Genomic DNA, 14,711 nt, shown 5'->3' with positions numbered 1-14,711 from the left:
CCATAGTTATTGGAGACCCTGCGCTTCTGGGAAGCAAAAGAGGAACCAAGTTCATTGAGCAGAGAAGTGCCAAACTTGGAAAATAGTCGGCGACGACGCTGGGCGGCGCCGCTGGCTGGACGTTGAGGTCTGGAAGGTGGGCGGGCAGGCCTAGCTGTGACTGGGGTCACGTCCACTGAGAATCTTGGAAGGACGATACCGTGCCTAGGACAAGGAGCAACGCCTGTGGGAGAGGCGAGTGTGGGGAAAAATAGTGATTAGCTCAGCGCCCATCGATGAACCAGGATTGGGGCAGCTGAATCTCAGGGATTGGAACGGCGACGACGCGAAGGCTTCACGACACCTGAGGACCTGTGGAACGTCCTGGATCGTCAAGGATCGACCCAAGGAAGCGTGGGAACCTCACACCATCGAGGGACAGGCGTCGTGAGCCAGGAATGTAAGGTAGATCATTTTCGCTCCCATTACCCCTTGTATGAGTAGGCTAGTTAGGCCACAATATTTACTTGTGTATGTGGCAGCAAGACTTGATTACTTTAATAGTAGAATAGGCTGCAAGGCAGCTTGAGTCCAGGACTGTCAGAGAGGACAGTGTGTATGGATGGCAGGACAGTGAAGAAGAGGTGCCGACGTGGTGAAGAGGCCCTCCTGTGAGAGTGTGAGACTCCTGTCTTCCTGCCCAGTTGAAGGAGTGTTGGATGGTCGTGGAAGAAGAGGCTGACGATCTCCAGACTCATTATCCATATTCCATATTCATGTATTACTTGTGATTGGGTGTGTGTGTTCATGTAATTTGCATCAGTAAATCCACACATTTTATTACTGTGTTTGAGTGTGCCTCCATTTATGATATTTCTCTATGAGCATACATTTCTGGCTACAAACAATATATAATACACCCACTGAACTGCATTGCTGGGGTGCAGATATAATAACCCAGCTGGCGACCTTGCTAAGAGGAAGATAGAGAAGACAGGCGGGAAAGGAGTTCCTGCAACTTTTTTTTGTCTGGCAGGCAAGACTCAGGGAGGTTATGGTTATAGGTAAGACTGAGTCTTCCTTCACTCCCCCACGGGTCTAGGCCGGAACTGTTAACAGCAGTTTCCCCGTGTTTGACTGAAGGGCTTCCAGGGTGAATCAGTGGCACCCCTTTGTGGTGGAAGCAAAGACCTGCGGAGGTGGGCATTGTTGGTCCTCTCTTGTGTGACCAAGGAGACTCCGGTCAATCCAGAGAGTCGGAGGGGCTGAGTATTTGGGCCTTTTGAGCCCCTAGCAGTTAAGTGTTAGCAGAGCCCCGGACCACCCACCACCACGTGACAACGCCCACTAAGGCCGACAGCTGCACATGTAGCACGTCCACTTGGGCGACACCAATCAACAGATGGTCCACCGGCACCGTAAATGCCAGACCAGCCGACGAGGTCCTCTTCACCGAAGGCCGAGAAGTCTCCATGGCAAATCCATACGTCACCCTATCAGTGGCAAACAACCAAGCAGAGCAACCAGCAATCGTCCAACGTAAACACAAGCCAGAAGCGGAGAGCAAACCGTTCTCGCAAATTTAATAAGTCAATATTGACTTATTAAATATGTGCATAGGTGACATACTTAACATAATAGTTTCCCTTGAAAAGCTTCATAGAAAACACCAACCTTACCTAACCTACTTAGTATGTTAAGATAAGCATCTTATTGCTTCGTAATTACAATTATTACCTAACCTATACCTATAATAGGTTAAGTAACAATTGTAATTACGAAGCTATAAGATGCTTATTTTAACATACTAAGTAGGTTAGGTAAGGTCGGCGTTTTCTATGAAGCTTTTCAAGGGAAACTATTATGTTTAGTATGTCACCTATGCACGAAACTAATAAGTCAATATTGACTTATTAAATTTGTGAGAACGGGTTGCGGAGAGACCTCCAGAGCGTCCGACCCTGCCGGTGGTTGCCAGCCAGGTCCCCTCCACACTTCTACCCCTCCTCCTCCACACCTCTATCCCCTCCTCCTCCAACTTTTCTACTTCCTTATCTTCCACACCACAATCCCCTTCTCCTTGTCACCACGACCTCCTCCTCCTCCTCTACAACACTACCCTCCTCTTCCTTCTCCACAACACTATCCTCTTCTTCCCTCTGTACAACACTACCCTCCTCCACAACATTACCCCTCCCATTCCTCCTCCACAACACCACCCTCCTCTTCCTCCTCGACAACACTACCCTCCTCTTCCTCCTCCACAACACTACCCTCCTCTTCCAGCTCCACAACACTACCCTCCTCTTCCTCCTCCATAACACTACCCTCCTCCACAACACTCCCCTCCTCTTCCTCCTCCACAACACTACCGTCCTCCACAACACTCCCCTCCTCCTCCACAACACTCCCCTCCTCTTCCTCCTCCACAACACCACCCTCCTCCACAACACTCCCCTCCTCTTCCTCCTCCACAACACTACCATCCTCTTCCTCCTCCACAACACTCCCCTCCTCTTCCTCCTCCACAACACTACCCTCCTCTTCCTCCTCCACAACACCACCCTCCTCTTCCTCCTCCACAACACCACCCTCCTCTTCCTCCTCCACAACACTCCCCTCCTCTTCCTCCTCCACAACACCACCCTCCTCTTCCTCCTCCACAACACCACCATCCTCTTCCTCCTCCACAACACTCCCCTCCTCTTCCTCCACCACAACACTACCCTCCTCTTCCTCCTCCACAACACCACCCTCCTCTTCCTCCTCCACAACACTCCACTCCTCTTCCTCCTCCACAACACCACCCTCCTCTTCCTCCTCCACAACACTACCCTCCTCCACAACACCACCCTCCTCTTCCTCCTCCACAACACTCCCCTCCTCTTCCTTCTTCACAACACTCCCCTCCTCTTCCTCCTCTACAACACTCCCCTCCTCTTCCTCCTCCACAACACTCCACTCCTCTTCCTCCTCCACAACACCACCCTCCTCCACAAGTCTCCCCTCCTCTTCCTCCTCCACAACACTCCCCTCCTCTTCCTCCTACACAACACTACCCTCCTCTTCCTTCTCCACAACACTACCCTCCTCTTCCTCCTCCACAACACTCCCCTCCTCTTCCTCCTCCACAACACTCCCCTCCTCTTCCTCCTCCACAACACCACCCTCCTCCACAAGTCTCCCCTCCTCTTCCTCCTCCACAACACTCTCCTCCTCTTCCTCCTCCACAACACTACCCTCCTCTTCCTCCTCCACAACACTACCCTCCTCCACAACACTCCCCTCCTCTTCCTCCTCCACAACACTCCCCTCCTCTTCCTCCTACACAACACTCCCCTCCTCTTCCTCCTCCACAACACTCCCCTCCTCTTCCTCCTCCACAACACTCCCCTCCTCTTCCTCCTCCACAACACTACCCTCCTCCACAACACTCCGCTCCTCTTCCTCCTCCACAACACCACCCTCCTCTTCCTCCTCCACAACACTACCCTCCTCTTCCTCCTCCACAACACTCCCCTCCTCATCCTCCTCCACAACACTACCCTCCTCCACAACACTCCCCTCCTCTTCCTCCTCCACAACACTACCGTCCTCCACAACACTACCCTCCTCTTCCTCCTCCACAACACTCCCCTCCTCATCCTCCTCCACAACACTACCCTCCTCCACAACACTCCCCTCCTCTTCCTTCTCCACAACACTCCCCTCCTCTTCCTCCTCCACAACACTACCCTCCTCCACAACACTCCGCTCCTCTTCCTCCTCCGCAACACCACCCTCTTCTTCCTCCTCCACAACACTACCCTCCTCTTCCTCCTCCACAACACTCCCCTCCTCTTCCTCCTCCACAACACCTCCCTCCTCTTCCTCCTCCACAACACTCCCCTCCTCTTCCTCCTCCACAACACTACCCTCCTCCACAACACTCCGCTCCTCTTCCTCCTCCACAACACCACCCTCCTCTTCCTCCTCCACAACACTACCCTCCTCTTCCTCCTCCACAACACTCCCCTCCTCATCCTCCTCCACAACACTACCCTCCTCCACAACACTCCCCTCCTCTTCCTCCTCCACAACACTACCGTCCTCCACAACACTCCCCTCCTCCTCCACAACACTCCCCTCCTCTTCCTCCTCCACAACACCACCCTCCTCTTCCTCCTCCACAACACTCCCCTCCTCTTCCTCCTCCACAACACTACCCTCCTCCACAACACCACCATCCTCTTCCTCCTCCACAACACTCCCCTCCTCTTCCTCCACCACAACACTACCCTCCTCTTCCTCCTCCACAACACCACCCTCCTCTTCCTCCTCCACAACACCACCCTCCTTTTCCTCCTCCACAACACTCCCCTCCTCTTCCTCCTCCACAACACCACCCTCCTCTTCCTCCTCCACAACACTACCCTCCTCTTCCTCCTCCACAACACTCCCCTCCTCTTCCTACTCCACAACACCACCCTCCTCTTCCTCCTCCACAACACTCCCCTCCTCTTCCTCCTCCACAACACTACCCTCCTCCACAACACCACCATCCTCTTCCTCCTCCACAACACTCCCCTCCTCTTCCTCCACCACAACACTACCCTCCTCTTCCTCCTCCACAACACCACCCTCCTCTTCCTCCTCCACAACACTCCACTCCTCTTCCTCCTCCACAACACCACCCTCCTCTTCCTCCTCCACAACACTACCCTCCTCCACAACACCACCCTCCTCTTCCTCCTCCACAACACTCCCCTCCTCTTCCTTCTTCACAACACTCCCCTCCTCTTCCTCCTCTACAACACTCCCCTCCTCTTCCTCCTCCACAACACTCCCCTCCTCTTCCTCCTCCACAACACCACCCTCCTCCACAAGTCTCCCCTCCTCTTCCTCCTCCACAACACTCCCCTCCTCTTCCTCCTCCACAACACTACCCTCCTCTTCCTTCTCCACAACACTACCCTCCTCTTCCTCCTCCACAACACTCCCCTCCTCTTCCTCCTCCACAACACTCCCCTCCTCTTCCTCCTCCACAACACCACCCTCCTCCACAAGTCTCCCCTCCTCTTCCTCCTCCACAACACTCTCCTCCTCTTCCTCCTCCACAACACTACCCTCCTCTTCCTCCTCCACAACACTACCCTCCTCCACAACACTCCCCTCCTCTTCCTCCTCCACAACACTCCCCTCCTTTTCCTCCTACACAACACTCCCCTCCTCTTCCTCCTCCACAACACTCCCCTCCTCTTCCTCCTCCACAACACTCCCCTCCTCTTCCTCCTCCACAACACTCCCCTCCTCTTCCTCCTCCACAACACCACCCTCCTCCACAAGTCTCCCCTCCTCTTCCTCCTCCACAACACTACTCTCCTCTTCCTCCTCCACAACACTACCCTCCTCTTCCTTCTCCACAACACTACCCTCCTCTTCCTCCTCCACAACACTCCCCTCCTCTTCCTCCTCCACAACACTCCCCTCCTCTTCCTTCTCCACAACACTCCCCTCCTCTTCCTCCTCCACAACACTACCCTCCTCCACAACACTCCGCTCCTCTTTCTCCTCCACAACACCACCCTCCTCTTCCTCCTCCACAACACTACCCTCCTCTTCCTCCTCCACAACACTCCCCTCCTCTTCCTCCTCCACAACACCTCCCTCCTCTTCCTCCTCCACAACACTCCCCTCCTCTTCCTCCTCCACAACACTACCCTCCTCCACAACACTCCGCTCCTCTTCCTCCTCCACAACACCACCCTCCTCTTCCTCCTCCACAACACTACCCTCCTCTTCCTCCTCCACAACACTCCCCTCCTCATCCTCCTCCACAACACTTCCCTCCTCCACAACACTCCCCTCCTCTTCCTCCTCCACAACACTCCCCTCCTCTTCCTCCTCCACAACACTCCCCTCCTCTTCCTCCTCCACAACACTCCCCTCCTCTTCCTCCTCTACAACACCACACTCCTCTTCCTCCTCCACAACACTACCCTCCTCTTCCTCCTCCACAACTTTCCCCTCCTCTTCCTCCTCCACAACACTCCCCTCCTCTTCCTCCTCCCCAACACCACCCTCCTCCACAACACTCCCCTCCTCTTCCTCCTCCACAACACTCCCCTCCTCTTCCTCCTCCACAACACTCCCCTCCTCTTCCTCCTCCACAACACTACCCTCCTCTTCCTCCTCCACAACACTCCCCTCCTCTTCCTCCTCCACAACACTCCCCTCCTCTTCCTCCTACACAACACTCCCCTCCTCTTCCTCCTCCACAACACCACCCTCCTCTTCCTCCTCCACAACACTCCCCTCCTCTTCCTCCTCCACAACACCACCCTCCTCTTCCTCCTCCACAACACTCCCCTCCTCTTCCTCCTCCACAACACTCCCCTCCTCTTCCTCCTCCACAACATTACCCTCCTCTTCCTCCTCCACAACACTCTCCTCCTCTTCCTCCTCCACAACATTACCCTCCTCTTCCTCCTCCACAACACTACCCTCCTCTTCCTCCTCCACAACACTACCTTCCTCCACAACACTCCCCTCCTCTTCCTCCTCCACAACACCACCCTCCTCCACAAGTCTCCCCTCCTCTTCCTCCTCCACAACACTCCCCTCCTCTTCCTCCTCCACAACACTACCCTCCTCCACAACACTCCCCTCCTTTTCCTCCTCCACAACACTCCCCTCCTCTTCCTCCTCCACAACACTCCCCTCCTCTTCCTCCTCCACAACACCACCCTCCTCTTCCTCCTCCACAACACTACCCTCCTCTTCCTCCTCCACAACACTACCTTCCTCCACAACACTCCCGTCCTCTTCCTCCTCCACAACACTACCCTCCTCCACAACACTCCCCTCCTCTTCCTCCTCCACAACACCACCCTCCTCTTCCTCCTCCACAACACTCCCCTCCTCTTCCTCCTCCACAACACTACCCTCCTCCACAACACTCCCCTCCTCTTCCTCCTCCACAACACCACCCTCCTCTTCCTCCTCCACAACACTCCCCTCCTCTTCCTCCTCCACAACACTACCCTCCTCTTCCTCCTCCACAACACCACCCTCCTCTTCCTCCTCCACAACACTACCCTCCTCCACAACACCACCCTCCTCTTCCTCCTCCACAACACTCCCCTCCTCTTCCTCCTCCACAATACTCTCCTCCTCTTCCTCCTCCACAACACTCCCCTCCTCTTCCTCCTCCACAACACCACCCTCCTCTTCCTCCTCCACAACACTACCTTCCTCCACAACACTCCCCTCCTCTTCCTCCTCCACAACACTACCTTCCTCCACAACACTCCCCTCCTCTTCCTCCTCCACAACACTACCTTCCTCCACAACACTCCCCTCCTCTTCCTCCTCCACAACACTACCTTCCTCCACAACACTCCCCTCCTCTTCCTCCTCCACAACACTACCTTCCTCCACAACACCACCCTCCTCTTCCTCCTCCACAACACTACCTTCCTCCACAACACTCCCCTCCTCTTCCTCCTCCACAACACTACCCTCCTCCACAACACTCCCCTCCTCTTCCTCCTCCACAACACCACCCTCCTCTTCCTCCTCCACAACACTACCCTCCTCTTCCTCCTCCACAACACTACCTTCCACAACACTCCCCTCCTCTTCCTCCTCCACAACACTACCCTCCTCTTCCTCCTCCACAACACTACCCTCCACAACACCACCCTCCTCTTCCTCCTCCACAACACTACCCTCCTCCACAACACTCTCCTCCTCTTCCTCCTCCACAACACCACCCTCCTCTTCCTCCTCCACAACACTACCCTCCTCCACAACACTCTCCTCCTCTTCCTCCTCCACAACACTACCCTCCACAACACCACCCTCCTCTTCCTCCTCCACAACACTACCCTCCTCCACAACACTCTCCTCCTCTTCCTCCTCCACAACACCACCCTCCTCTTCCTCCTCCACAACACTACCCTCCTCCACAACACTCTCCTCCTCTTCCTCCTCCACAACACCACCCTCCTCTTCCTCCTCCACAACACCACCCTCCTCTTCCTCCTCCACAACACCACCCTCCTCTTCCTCCTCCACAACACCACCCTCCTCTTCCTCCTCCACAACACCACCCTCCTCTTCCTCCTCCACAACACCACCCTCCTCTTCCTCCTCCACAACACCACCCTCCTCTTCCTCAACCACAACATCACCCTCCTCTTCCTCCTCCACAACTCTACCCTCCTCTTCCTTCTCCACAACTAAACCTCCCACACCACTATCATAAACCACAACTACCACCATCACCGCTGTACAAACATAGCTCTGCTACCCTAGCTGTGCTCACCGAACCACACTCACCTATTTGTGGTCACCTAATTGTACTCCCCTAGTTGTACTCATGAAGTTGTACTCACCTACTTGTATTCACCTAGCAATGCTCACTAAGTTGTACTCACCTACTTATATTCACCTAGTAGCTATCACCAAGTTGTACTGATCTACATATACTCTCCTAGCTGTTCTATTATAGTTGTACTCATCTACTTATATTCACCTAGCAGTGCTCACCAAGTTATACTCACCTACCTATATTCACCTAGCAGTGCTCACCAAGTTATACTCACCTACCTATATTCACCTAGCAGTGCTCACCAACTTGTACTCACATGTACTCACCTAGTTGCACTCATGTAGTTGTTCTTACTTAGTTTACTCACCCTCTTGTACTTCAAAGATATTTAATGTAAAATCTACTATAATACAGATGCATGTGATAAAGAGGTAGTTTGATGCACTCTAATTGATCCGGGTTCGATCCCCGGTGAAGGCGAAAACAAATGGGCAGAGTTTCTTTCACCCTGATGCTGTTCTTTCACCCTGACCCTGTTCTTTCACTCTAATAGAACTTTATATCATAAATATTTTTTTGAAAGTGAATATTAAAATGTATATACAAGTGTTTCATATACATTTCTAACCTAAACATCTATACTAACCTATATGTAATCTATACATATACATTGAAATGTACGCCTGTCAAACAAATTTAATTATCGGAGTTCACTGTAAAGTTTTCATCTAACTGGTAATATTATAAACAGGCAAATTAAGTCAATTGTGTTCTAAAGAATAGTGAAAAGAAAATTTGAAATAATAACCACACTATAAATTTTTTATATTCTTCCAAGTGCATATCCCTTCTTTCTATTGTGACAAGCTGAATAGCTTCCATGTCAATTCGATCTTTCAATAATTCACAGTGTATCAACATTACTTGAGAAGTCCGGTATTGACTACAGACGAACACAGAAAATTGTTAGAGCGCTTCAACCTTCATGCTCATTTAGCTGGTCCCGGTTTTGCGCAGGCGCGGGTGCGGTGACCCGTTGGTTTGATTGACTATTGCAGTTTTCGTGATGGCCCGTGTGGGAGAGGCGCGTTAGACTGTCGGCGTGCCTGGAATTTACAAATTCTGTTGACTATGTGACGCTGTGCAGTAAAAGATGAGGTATAATATCAGTTGTCGACCTCCTTGGAATCAAGAAGCTCCGTGATGGGTAAATGATTTTGAAATTCGTGGATGAATTGTCGTTTAGGAGATTTATGGACAGGACTGTAGGCTTTAATCATCAGTTAATGGGTGACATGGATCAGTGAAGGTTGACGACCTCGGGGAAGGACACGACTTATGTAGTTGTGTATGACCTACCATTTGAAATGCCTGACGGTGTGCTGTGGGGGGCGCTCTCCTGCTACGGAAGCGTGATTGGTGTTCTTCCACTACACTTTACATCTGGACCTGCGAAGGGAGTTTTGTCCAGGAGCTGGACTGCTGAAATGAACATTGTCAAAAATATCCCACACAATTGAAGGTGGAATGATGCACAGTGAATGTTTTAACAAGAACAGGAGCATACCTGTTTTAGTGCAGGCTGTCTGGGCAAGTGGAGGCTGTGTCAGGATGCTCCTGAGGTCCAGGCAAATGTGTTCCCCGAAGTGGATTTTCCGCCGATGGTGGGACCCGTGCACAGTGGAGGTGGTGAGATGGTTGGTTAATCCTTGGAGGCATCGTGTGTTGTCCTTGTAGATGCGGTTTGTGTTGATAAGGCTCTTATGCCTGCTACGTTATCTGTCACTAGTTGTGTGATGATAGCGGTCGATCGTCAGATATTATTTCTGGGGAGATGGGTGGCAATGGTGGTTGTGGTTGGGTTGACGTTTGCAGAACGGCTAATTTATTTTTGGGCGATGCAGTACTGCATTGGAAAGGTAGGAAGATGACTGGGAATATGTTGGTGAAAACCCTAAATGAGGTGTTGTGGGATATTTGGGTTTGATTCTGATTAATTAATAATTAAAGTAGTAAATTAAATTACGAAGGACCACCCGCTTTTACAGTAAAGAGGGAAACTGAGAATTTCAGATCATTAGATAAAATTCTAGAGAAAACCAGTGACTATGGATATGACTAGAAAGTATGATCATAAGAATAATTAATGGGCTGTATTATTAAAAAAACCAAACCTCAAACACCTACATTGGGGGGTTATTACTGGAGGTCAGTACGTCCAGGAATTAGTGTGGTTCGTTCACTAATTCAATTAATAATAATCTAATCCTATAAATAATGCTGAATTTAATATTATTCATACAAAGAAGAACATGAATATGAGCATAGCAATGAATTACAGTAAATCACACATTATGTTGAAACATTCTGAATGTATCAAATTGCTAAAATATAGGAAAAAAGAAATAAGCCTTAGCTTGTAGTAGGTTCCTTTAGATAACTCTGGAAGTCCTCTTAATCTCCAAGTCTGGCACATTGACGAATGGCACGATTAACATGGAGAAGGCAGCATGAGGAATCCGTCTCTCAAGCTGCAAGATAAATAACTACCAGTAGCAATTGATTTAACTACTCAATTCATATTCAAGATTACTGATATCTACAGATAGAATTCTAATCACCTGTTATTAGGTGTTGTCTCGCCGCGTGACGTGCAATCACCCCGCTATTCATAAACTTATAAATGATGCATCAAATAAAAGGTACTTAGCTGTGGGCACTGTGTAAGTATTAAGATTGCCGTAATTTCGCATCACAGGCTCCGGTGAACCTATCCTGGATTGATGCGTTTCAAGCTGGCTGATCACGTGTCGTCAGGAACCAAGTCTAAGGTCCCGCTTTAACACCAGCACTAGTTGAAGATATTATCTGCAAGGTCGTTCACGCCTCACAGTGGCGGCTTTCATCTGTGGATGGACACACTTGTCCTATTTGCTGGACAATGGCGTCTTTTGTGAGTACGGTAAGCGCAGCTTTGCCTCCTTCTGGCCCTGCACGTGTCCGCTTCCCGACTGCGGATGGCGTCCCCCAACCCACGCCCAGTCGACGTTCACAACACAAATTATTGTCTTGAACATTAATATTTCTCGCATTCGCGCTTGAAACTCTAAAGACTGGACGGGTTTATTATTTAGAGGAACGGAATATTATTATTTAACTATTTAAGAATAGTAAATATATAAGGGAGAGGAATTAATGTCTCCCCATAGCATTCATTGATGACGTTACCTCTATCGCGAGGTAGACGTTTTGATTCTAAAGCTCTATTCGACTTTTAGTTAGAGAACCATTCGTCTGCAATCAGTTGCCATACAGAATGCTTTAATTATGGAGAATCGTATTTAATTCTCACACAAATTGTATATAATGTGTTTTACTGTAAAGAAATCTGACACAATACTGGCGTCAGGTGACGTGAGAATTCTAGCCTAATGCACAGATGAATTATTAGTACAGGAGAATTCTACGAGTTGTTAATTTTACTTACTACAATCTTGAGTATGGTTAGTAATAAGTAATGAGAATACAACAATGCTGTATTCGATGTTGGAAATATCCAACAGGTGTGTAGTTGATGGTTCGAGTGATGAAGGTGGATTGTCTATGGCTCGTTGGGTTCATCCTGGTGTATGTGGGAGTGAGGAGGTGGGTGTGTCCAAAGAAGTGGTTCATGAGGTGGGGAGGTGGGTGCTGTCTCATGGTGATTGGATCGTAGTTGATACAGGAGTCTTACTATCAGTCGATGAAGGTTGTGTTTAGACGGTTTTCTTTGGTTTGTGGTGATGTAATTGCTGATGTGTTTGGTTTGGAGGAGTGTTTGATGTTTGGGGTTACGGATAAGTTGGCTGTAGTGGATGGCGGAGAACATGGTGTTGACATGGATGGAGAGTTCAGTGTTGGTTGGTTCCTAGCTTTGTTGTTAGATATAATGGAGGCCTTTTGCTATGCCACTCTGAATGTGAATAGATTGCTTGACGTCAGAAAAGGGGCCGTAAAGTAATCTAAACTGGATGAGCTTTTATGGCGTTTTCATTTTGATACTTTGTTAATTCAACAACACAGTGTTAAAAATCTGGATCAATTGAAGTTGTTGGCTCAGTTGTTTCAGGTTTTTTTCAGTCGTTGTCGCTCCTTAGTTATCGCCTCATCGATTAGGGCCATGTGGTTATGATTTTCAAGGTTCTACATCCAGATCTTTAGCCCCTGCTATTGCTTTGCTCTTCAACAAGTCACTTGAACTCCAGACCTTTCCAGATATTCTAAAAAAAATGCGAGGGTAACCCCTGTCCACAAATGTGGTGATCTCACAGATGTTAACAACTACAGACCCATATCAATCCTGCCTAACTTGTCAAAAATATTTGAAAAACTAATCTACAAGCAGCTTTACTCTTATCTAGCCAAACACAATATACTTAGCTCTTGTCAATATGGCTTCAGACCCAAAAAAAAGCACTAACGATGCACTTATTAGTATGATTAACTTGATTCATGCAGCTCTTGATAAAAATGAGTTCCCTGTTGGGTTATTTGTGGACCTGCGTAAGGCTTTTGACACTGTCAACCACCAAAACCTTCTTCTTAAATTACATCATTATGGAGTCAGAGGACACTCCCTGCAATACCTCAAATCTTACCTTACTGACTGTGAATAATTATGTGTCTGTGAATAATTCAATTTCTCCCACCTTACCCATCAACATCGGTGTTCCTCAGGGCAGCATACCTGGCTCTCTCCTCTTTCTCATCTACATTAATGACCTTCCAAATGCATCCTAACACCTCAAACCAATTCTATTTGCTGACGACACTACTTTCAATTACTCCAGTCTTGACCCCCTTGCTCTAAATGCCACAGTAAATACTGAGCTAAATAAAGTCCATCTTTGGCTAATTGCCAACAAACTCACCCTTAACATTGACAAAACCTTCTATATTCTGTTTAGCAATAAATCCTCTAATCAAATAAATCTCAGAATAAACAATACCCAAATTTGTAACAAATTAGATGGCAAATTCCTTGGCGTTCTCATTGACCACAAGCTGAATTTCCAGGGACTCTAAATATATCAAAAAAAGTTTCAAAAACTGTTGGCATTCTTTCTAAGATCAGATATTATGTACCCCGCCCTGCCGTGGTGACTGTCTATTACTCCCTCATCTATCCATATCTCAACTATGGTATTTGTGCTTGGGGTTCTACTACCCAAAATCATTTACGTCCTCTAATTACTCAACACAAAGCTGCTATTAGGACAATATCCAACTCTGGCCCCAGACATCACTCGGTACCCCTACTCAAATCTCTGAATATGTTAGATATTAAGTCACTGCACATCCTCTCATGTGTATTATACATATATAAAATGCTGAACTGTAATGCCAATCCTGACCTCAAAAGCTTCATTGAAGGTTGCAACAGAACCCATGAGCACCACACCAGAAACAAATACAGTTTTGATATTCCAAGAGTACGACTTAATCAAACTAGAAATGCCCTTTAATACAAATCATGGGACCCAGAATGTGGAATGACCTTCCCAACCATGTTAAAGACTGTACCTCTCTCAACCAGTTTAAGATAAAAACGATGTACTACCTAATAAATTCCCTGTAACCTACCTTACCCCTCTATTGTCAACCCATGTCTGTTTTTTTAAACAACGCTGTTTGTTGACCAAATTGTATTTGTGCTGCTTTTTCAGCCATGATCCCCCTTTCTTATTTTTATTTTTATTTGTTCTCAACGCATTTTAAACTTTAAACTCAATTAGTATTAAGTTTTAGTCTTTAATGTTTTTCCTGCCTGAAAGGCTTTGCGTAATAGTGGCTTTAGGCATTGTATGTACTAGCTCTATCTATAAATCCATCACCTTTGTATCTTACCTTGTATGTATGTACCTTACCTGAATAAAAGATTTGATTTGATTTGATTTGTTTATGCTCCATCGGGGAATGCGAAGCAGAAAGATAGGAAACACTGTTTTATTGTGGATTTCCTTCAGTTTTTTTATGTGTAATATGTGATCGCTGGTGCTAGATTGGGATTTTGATTGTCACCTCTGTTTGTAACATTTGGGATGGTGGTTTTGAATGTTTCGAAGGTGTTGGTGAACTTGATTAGAGTATGTAATTTATCGGGATGTGACTCTGATATCTCCTGAGCTGGTGACATTCACACATCTATCTCGCATGAATGCGACAAGGTTTGATTGTATTTGCACTCACCCAAACTTGTTATTAGTACAACACCCAGTAGGATAAATTGTAAATTCAGTCCACTATTAAATATACAGTCCATTCTTAATTAAAATATTAAATTAAATTAAACTAATAAGTCAATGATTTAAAGTACGTACATCAAATAAACTTCTGCTGTAACGATTCCCTACATGTTTATGGTCATTCGAACCTAGAT

The sequence above is a fragment of the Procambarus clarkii genome, chromosome 82, assembly GCF_040958095.1.
Source record: "Procambarus clarkii isolate CNS0578487 chromosome 82, FALCON_Pclarkii_2.0, whole genome shotgun sequence".
In the NCBI taxonomy this organism is placed as follows: Eukaryota; Metazoa; Arthropoda; class Malacostraca; order Decapoda; family Cambaridae; genus Procambarus; species Procambarus clarkii.
The sequence above is the reverse complement of the archived record's forward strand: the minus strand, read 5'-3'. Positions refer to the sequence as shown.